Genomic DNA, 8086 nt, shown 5'->3' on the forward strand with positions numbered 1-8086 from the left:
ACTGCAATTGCTTAACAAGCGCCTGTCACTGCTGAGGCTTCAGAGCCTCCTTCAGTTTGATCCCTACTCATTTCATTTAACAGCCTCATTGTTTCCCCGGTGGTATGTAGAAGAGCCTCCGTCTAATTAGCAATTACTTTGGAACACATTTATTTAAACATCTCGCTATGTGGGGGTGTTAAAGCCAACATGTTTAGCGGTGTTTTCTAAACCCCCTTTTGCTTTATTTATGACAGGATTTAGAATATAAAACATCATTTTTAGTATCCTGTTTGAAAAGAATCTAAGAATGGAGAGCTCTATGTATTGCTGCTGTGTATTTGCACATGCTCAAAATATTGCTCAAAACAATTAAGGAACTGCTTCCTTACCTTGATGGTTTTAATTAGCACATTTTTTGAGAAATTTCTGTGTACATACTCTTTCAAAGGATGTCTTTTATTATACAAAACGGTCCATTCAATCACATTTTCATTAAGGTCTGAGGGACATGTTTTGTTCTGAATAGAAATTTAAGTTCCACTCATATTCTTTGCTCTCTATCTCACTGAAATAAGAAGGACCCCATTAGTATTAAATCCCTTATTCACTCTCATTATCCATAAGAGAATTTCTCCTCCTTTTTGTGTTCTTGAGAGCAAAATGAAATCTTTCCCAGCTGTGCTCGTGGCTATCATTGGTCACTTTAGAAGCCTTTATTGGATTATCAAATATTAGCATCGCAGCAATTACCCTGCCTGGCTTTACTTTGCAGAGGTTCTTGTTTGGGACAATTTATCACAAGTGCCACTTCTTATGTCCTTCCCTGTTGGGGAGATATTCTTTGAGCCGCCATTAACAACTTTTCAAATCTCTTTTGCCTGTGCCGGCCTCCTGCATCACCTCGCATATCACTCAATTGTCAGTCAATACGGAGAAACAGGCAACTGATCAACTGGCTCCATAGATTTCCTTCAGTTCGCTCATAATGCTGTCGCACCACATTCTGATTAGGAGCTTTGTTCCAGGAAAACCTGTTGCTGCCACTGGAGAAGCATAATGAATCATTGTTCTCTTTTGAAACTGCAGGGAAACATTGAGGATTATTCATTCCCAACATAAGAGAGGTGTATCACGATTAAACTGTTGAACCTCAACGACGCCCGTATCTTTCTCTTTCTCTTCATTGCGTCTTCAACTCTGACAGAGAATAAAGTGCAGACGAACGGGCTGCGGTCTCACACTGACGCCTCGACACAGTCTTGCAACCAATACGATGCACTTTTAATTTGTGCCATTAATTATATTAATCACATATTAAACAGCCAGTGTTATCTTACGGTGTTTAATTGCTGATTAACAATGCATGATTATCTGACAACATACAGCGTCGAGCTGGTGGAATGAAAAAAGGAAAGGAGCCAAACATAAGGACACGTGGTTGATTATTCCCAAAGGTGCACGCATCTCATCTGTAACTTGTGTAAGTGCAGGTGGATGATTGTGCCCCTCCACAGCCATGTCAACGTAATTAGCGTTATTAGGCGTGTGGCCCCAGTGTGAAGCCCCCACCCTCACCAAGATTTATCACTCTGGTATTGTGAACGCTGTCAGGTTTTATCTCAGCGCGCCCACGCGATTAATGGAGATGGGGGCGAGAACAGCTTTTCATGTCATTAGCAAAACATGATACGGCTGTGATTTAAGAGCCGACCGGAGTTGCGCTTAATGCCTTCAGAACCCCAACAATGCACCCAAGCTCTATAATGAAGAGATGGCATTACATCTTGTCCTTTAATTGCAATGCAAAACTGGCAGCTTCTTGATTTAAGATGCCAACTATGGCCTATTGACCATGCGCCGCTGCCGCATCGTTAATGAGCTTTTATGTGAAATCCTCCACATCCGGCACACCTGCGTGTTGACAAGACAACGCAGTCGTCGTTAAAGTGAAGGACCAGGCCTCTCTGTCATCTAGCAAAATAATGTTTGAAAGTGCAGACAAACAAGTACAAATAGAGGGAAAATGGGCCTCTGTGATGCCTGAATTTGTGAGTATGCGCTCTGGGAAACTTAAAACTACTGCAGTGGTAGTAGATCATTTGAAACACACACTAATTGGGTTGCTGAGTGAGAAAAAGAAGGAAAACTTTGATGCCAGATAGGAATATATTTTGCTAGATGGAGTGGCGTAGCATTGTAATGTTTCCATGTGGCGCATATATTTACATACTCCTTCATGGATTTGGGATCAAGTTGAAATTGAGCTCAGGAGTTCGTGCCTCCGGTGAATATAATTTGTTATGACACTTTCCTGCTGCAGCAGACTGAATTATCTCGCGTGCACGTCTGCCCGCTTGCACATTCACCCTTGGAGACGTCCCTCAAAGCACCGACTCATTTTCATTATTTTGAATATGGGGAGAGTCAGACTCACACTCCTGCACGCAATGCACGCTCACGCCCATGCACGCACTCTCACACACGCAGCTATTTATCTGCAAACACTGCAGGTATGCGAGAATGTGCTGCAAGAAGCATCAGCCGTCTCCCTCTGCAGGGGGTAGGACTCCTTCAGGTTTGCTGGTTTAGAGGAACGGGGGGTAAATAGAGCAACTCTGCAGCTAAAATATGTTGCACTAATCTTTCCTCTGATTCCACACTGAACAGAAGGGTCTAGATAAGGTTCAAAGCAGCTGGCCACTTTGGTAGCTACACATATTTATTGTGTCACGCTGAGCTTAAGACCCAACTTTAAATTCCGAGCTGTAACACAGCTTGGGCAAGTAGCGGCATGGCACTGCTAATAAGCAACATCATGCTAAAGCACTTACTCTTCTCAAATGGGAAACCTTTTAATGGCTTTTATGTTGTTTTGTTTTGCTAAGTACTGTCCTTGCTAATTGTTTCACTAATGGAATGGAATGGCAGGATCTGGTCTGGCCCTCGTGTGGGAACAGAGGCAGCAGATTTATGCACTCCATCACAAACACTCATTTATTGCATGAAACATCTTCAGTAAAGACATCTGTCAACATTTGTCTTCCTTTTTCCCATCAACCACCATCACGGGAAAATGAATCCATGCTCGAGTGTGAATTTATAGATGCAGTCAATGTTCCACTAGTGAGTTTTCAGGTGACATTACACACATGTCTAAAGGCCTTTAGGACTCCATGACTGCTTCTACTGTCTGCTGGCAATCAAAAGCACCTTTGACTCACTCGTATCGTGTAGCCACAGATTTTTCTTGATCGGGACAGCAGGAGATGATTCCCGATTTGATGGTCAAGAGGAAAGCGAGCAACTGTTCAGGTAGTTTAGTCAGTCCACGAACTTAAATGAACTTTGGATTTTCATCAGCACTATTTTTATCACAGTTCTTAACGCCACAGCAGATGCCATGTATGGATCGTACGAACCCAAAGGCAAGAGGGTTGTTATCCCCATTTTTGTTATTTGAGAGACAATGAAAGCAGTTGCACACGAAACAGATGGAAAATCGACTGACCAGGCGGGACTTGCGACTGTGTTGTTTTGTCCTCCCAGGGTTGGAACAGCAGTCATTCAGTAACAACTCCATACTCCCCCACCACCTTTGGGCTTATTAAAAGGTAGCTGCTCTTTTATGTTCAACAAAACTGTGATATTTATATAGGTTGGTGAGGCGCAACAGAGGCGTGACAGTTTTGGAATGAGCTCTCCGCGGAAAGAAGGACCGACTTCTGTTCAAGGTCGTGTGCGCGCGGTGCTTTGTTGTCAGGGTTGCAGAACAATTCATTCAAAAAGCTGCTAATTCAGCGAGAGCGTATCTCTCTTCCTGTGACTATCCTATTCATAGCGGCCCAAGGAGTAATTAATATATTTTTTATTCCACCTTGGGTAGATTTGACATCTGTTTCCTGGGATAACCTTGCAGGGATGTTAGAGTAAACACCTGAGCAGAGTTGCGATATGATGGTTGGATGGTTGATTATCCAGGAGGAGCGGAGAGAAAGCAGCAATGCGGTGTTGCAAATACATCTAATCATATTATTAATATTATTAACAGTGCTTGATTGTTATTTTGTTGTTAATTTATTGAAATAAACCATTAATTAAACTGCCATGTATGGGAATAAATAGTGGTTATCATTTTTTTTCCATCTTTTTGACCAATGGAGGAAACCTAGAGCTTTAACACACTCAGGCAACCGTGCTAACCGCTGCGCTCGGATTTCCAATGTGAAACAACACGACTGTGTCAAATAGGTTTAAAATGTAAAGTAAATGTAGATGTAAATGTAAGAGTTTTGACTAGCCAGGCACCACTAACTCTAGTATATTCTTCCTCTGTCGTCCTCTGCAGGAGACGGAACATCCCTACTGGGGAGGCCGGGCCGCTCCACTCGCTCCATTCCGTAACAACTGTAATCCCTCTCCGACACATCATCCAAAACCTTCCAAGCCAGAAGAAATCACTGACCCCCTGCTGAAAAAGCCCAGAATATCCCACTCGCCTAAAGAGACAGCGTCTGAACAATCCAGGGAAAGGACGTACAAACACGGGGCTCCAGAAGACATGGCAGTGACACCAGGGAGGAGCAGCATTCGCTTGATTCTTTGTCTGCTGGCAAGAAACAGCAGAGGTCAAACGATCGGAAAAGACCCAAGGCCACATCGCCCACAAGGCTGCTGAGGCTGGAGACAGAAAATGAAGAAAACATCAAGAATTAATGTAAAACTCTAAAAATCTTTAGGAATTGTAAACTGTCCTGCAGGAGTTGGTTCTCCTCTGTTTGTCTTTACTTCTTCCACCCTTCTCCCCCTCCTTTACCCAGCTGCCCATCAGAACTTTTGCCTTTTCCAAATTTTCATTCCACAAAGAAATTTGCAAACTGGACCTCTGGGCTGCTCAGCTGCTTCTGCTGGTAATTATGTTTTAATCCCAGTGTTTTAAATGTTAGACCAATTAATTCTCTATTAACTTTATATAGTTTTAATAGTTCTAATGTTATCACTGTAAGGTAAATAGTATGTGGTGTGTGTGCACAAGTGCATGTGTGTGTTTGTGTGTTCTTGTACTTGCTACATACCCAAAATGATCATTCTACTTGCAAAATGAGGACATTTTTAGGAAGTAAGGACATTTTGGTCTGTCCTCACGACTTCAAAGGGCTGTCTGAGGGTTAAGATGTGATTTTATGTTTGAAGTGGGTTTAGATCGGGGTCAGGGGATTAGTAGGGACGGTTAGGGTTAGGAGCTGGATAACGCATTATGTCTATGAAAGTCCTCACAAAGACAGAAGTACAAGGATGCGTGTGTCTGTGTGTGAGTATGCGTGTGTGTGTTGTGTGTGTGTGTTAGCACAGTAGCAGCTGTTGTAGTGCTGCTGCGGATACTTACAGATGGCACAATCAGTTAAATTGTACATTTCACTTTCCCGTAATTTTGTTTCTCATCGATGGGCCTGACGACTGCTGCAAGAGAAGCCCAAAGAAATGCAAACAGATGTTTAAGGTGTTCAGGAAAACCAAACGCCTGTGCGAGTGTACCCACCATCACGATGGCAGACGTTCACAGAGGGTAAAATTACACAAATTCGACAAAGTATACATTCATATTTCAGTCTTAAGTAAGCCCTTTGCACACATGCATTGTTGTATGGTAACTTAAACTAACTGGATTTTAATCCAGCAGGCTCATTATACAAATGTTTAGCCATCTTATGTATTTGTGAACACGTCTGATCTGGAGAATCTCTTCATCTTTGCTGCCTGTGCGAAGAGGAAAAGTTGAAAAATGTGAATGTGATTCCCTGGAGATCCTGTACTCAGTGCAAATACATATTTTTGACCCATCAGTCTAAGTTGCACAGTAACACAAAGAAAATTATTCTTTGCTACTGCAGACTAATTAAAAGTGAAATCAACAGAGGTGTATGATTTACTGCTAATTAAATGCACTTCTAAAACACGTCTTGTGTAATTGACAGTTAAAGATTTATTTAAAGCTGCTCATTATCAAACAGAGTTTTCACGTGACAAAACTCAAGATGCAGCTGCCAGTAATGTCTAATTTTTAACAAGTTTTACATCCAAAAGGAGACTTCGATGTCAGTGTGAAAGATATTCTAAGCATTTCACTCTCCATGCAGACCTTTGAAGTTGTCCAGAAGGTGAGGTTAAAGGTCATTCCTGGGGAAAAAAGAGCCAATTGTTCTGCTTTTTGGTAATTTGGACTTGACAGACAGACAGACAGACAGACAGACCGACCGACCGACCGACCGACCGACCGACCTGAGAAATGAAACAGCAGAGCCCACAGCTGACTGTAATGCCTACTACACAGGTCCTGTCTGTATGTATTTTTCAGTTAAGCACTCCTCCAATCAGCCATAGCACCTTAAACATGGCTGAGATTTGCTACTAATCAAAAGTCTTTGCCACGAACAACCCCTGAATCGGTTCATTCCATTTAAATATTTTCTGAAGGCAGTAACCAAGCAGCAAAAACCAAGTCTATGACGAAATGATGCGATAATCCTTGCGTCTCCTTCTTTAATTTATCAAAACACAAAGCAAGGTGCATTCATAAATACTGTAGAATGATGCCCCATTAGTTTGTCAGTGCTAGCGGCAATCAACAGTGGAGGAGTGAGAGGTATAACCCGTTGTTAATTGAATACAGTGGTCCCAGAGGGAAGATGAAGGGTAGCCATGCTATTAGACAAAATTAGCCACCTTCTCCCATAGGAGCAAACACTTAGACACTACCCACAAGTGTGTGTGTGTGTGTGTGTGTGTTGTGTGTGTGTGTGTGTGTGTGTGTGTGATGGGGGAAGGCGGTGGTAGTGAATGTTGGTCCAGAACTCCTGCATTTGTACACATATGCATTAATCCATTTGCCATTGCGCACAACTTTTTGGCAGACCGAAGCCCATCACATTACTTTCAACTTCATTTTCACACCACTGCTCGTGAATAACATAAATTATTAATTAAAACCATGCAATAATTGATTGGGCTTGCATATACGGTCAGCTAAAAGGAGGTTCGCCTGTTTGAGCACCTGCAAAATAAGTCAAAGGGCCAAAAATTATGTTAGACATGGATTTAAAAAAGCAATGAGTGTCAAAAATAAATAAAAGCAATTTTGGGCAGATAAGTGCTGCAGTGGAAGTGACGTGAAACCACAGCAAATTTGGTGGAAGGTGAAATATTGCATTATTTAAATCCAGCCAGGTGACCCCCATTGCACCTGCATCACAGAGAGGCATCGCTAATGGAGTGGAGTGAGCGTGTGAGTGTGTGTGTGTGTGAGAAAGAGAGAGAGAGAGACATGCTGGCAGATAATACGATACTAAAATAGGTTCTCTCTTAGAATTAAAAGCCTATAATTAGCCTTAACAGAAGGACATTACAAGCTGTTATTGCAGCAAATGGTTGGATTATTCATTTGAATGGAGAGACAAGATTGACCATTTTAGAAGGCCTGAACGAAAGCGCAATTTGAACAAAATTATGATTATATGTTTACATGCGTGCTTGTGGTGCAGATCAAAGCAAAGGGAAATAGATTATGTGCCACAGCTGACATTAAAGCTATATACACCGCCACATGGACTGTCCAGTGGCCAAAGATAATCCCAGAAAAACTTCAACCCTAAAAGTTCTTTCTAAATAATTAATGTGGATTTGTGATCATCAGGTCAGCTTCAGCCTTGAAACAGGAAGCCAACCATATTCACTAACATCAGCGGGCATCCGAAACCACCGTCTGTGGCGGCAGAAGAGGGGGGTAAGACGTCTCCCAGCCAGTCAAAGTGAAAGATCAGGCTGAGTCAGCAGCAGTGACATCACGGCATCCAATTATCTATGGCCTAGACCTAGAGCATCATCCGTCCTCAAGAACCTTTAGTATGCCACTGATAACGTCTCTTTGAACAGCCACAACCATCCCAGCAAATTAAAATCTTATAGATTTTGTTTCATATATATTTATTTATGTGTAAGGAAATACTTTGTTGTCTATCATGAATCCATAACTAAGATCTGTAATTAAGATTTTTAAGCTTTAAATGAAAATACCTCCCTAAATTACTTCCCTTAACAGCTGGAAGCAATA

At 42.0% G+C, this 8086-nt stretch overlaps 1 long non-coding RNA gene across 1 annotated transcript; it reads left to right on the forward strand.

The window, feature by feature from the left end:
• The first annotated feature begins 4333 nt into the window (after positions 1-4333).
• Positions 4334-5933, forward strand: LOC130527998 (uncharacterized). Its single transcript, XR_008951169.1, has 2 exons — positions 4334-4696; positions 4800-5933. It is a non-coding gene; the product is annotated as an uncharacterized LOC130527998 (long non-coding RNA).
• The last annotated feature ends 2153 nt before the right edge of the window (positions 5934-8086 follow it).

The sequence above is a fragment of the Takifugu flavidus genome, chromosome 6 (assembly GCF_003711565.1).
Source record: "Takifugu flavidus isolate HTHZ2018 chromosome 6, ASM371156v2, whole genome shotgun sequence".
Classification (NCBI taxonomy): Eukaryota; Metazoa; Chordata; class Actinopteri; order Tetraodontiformes; family Tetraodontidae; genus Takifugu; species Takifugu flavidus.